Raw genomic sequence first — 1034 nt, forward strand, 5'->3', positions numbered from 1 at the left:
TATAATATAGAGACATGGGAGACTGAAAGACATGGGAGTTGGCAAATTTGTTGCTTATACGTCTGCCTAATACGTTCCTTGTAAAGTTTGGTTTTTCGCACAATATATAGCACTTCTACGTTATGTAAGGTTGGAATTTTCAGTAATGACAACATCTACGATGCCCTCTAGCGGTTACATTTGTTTGTAACAAAGTAACTAGCAATCGCTATCCAATTTCTGGATCTGCATAGGTCACCTTCCATAGGCAAACGTTCCATCCAAGAAGTAACACAATCTTCATTACATCTAGTACTGCTGGTTTTATTTGGCACGTTGCGAGCAATATATGCTTAGCTGTTGCTCTCTATGCTAGTAACACATAAGAAGATTATAGGACAGGACAATAAGGTAATGCGGATGAAGATGACATAGTCAATAGGGCATTCTTTTTTAGGCAGCATATTCCAACACAAGAAATGATCTTTTACGGCGAACGAGCGCGTTTTTTGCTGCTTTGAAAACGTCTATCATATTTGCCACGTTTATATTTTGCAAAACATTCGCCATCAGTCGGTGCCCTGAAGCTGATTATGATAGAAACGACGCGACAGAAAGCTAAACGGACGCGGATGGGTTAGTAACAGGTCAATCCAGCTTGCTAGCTACGCAAACTATTCAATCTACTCAGACAGCCATGACTGAATTTGCATTAACAAGCTCGTTTGGTAACGGCCTAGAGCAGATGCTCGTGGCTAGCCGATCGTATAAGCTTCAATGAACGTAAATGTATGTATATGTATAAGCTGTTTATAGGTATATCATCTCGGAAATGGCTCTAACGATTTTTATTATCTCTCGCGTGGGGGCTTATAGAATTGAGCTCTACGCGACCGTGGCTGCAAAAGCGGACCTTCAAAAGAAATGATTACTCAAAGCTTTTAATCGTAGGGTTGACTAGAGTATTATACATATTTGGTGGTAGCTGAGAATTCTCGACAAAGTCGGTGTTACTAAATTGTTCAGCTGATCAGCTTCTCCGTGTCATACTGAAA

This window comes from Varroa destructor, unplaced genomic scaffold, assembly GCF_002443255.2.
Source record: "Varroa destructor unplaced genomic scaffold, Vdes_3.0 BEIS01000002.1, whole genome shotgun sequence".
Lineage (NCBI taxonomy): Eukaryota > Metazoa > Arthropoda > Arachnida > Mesostigmata > Varroidae > Varroa > Varroa destructor.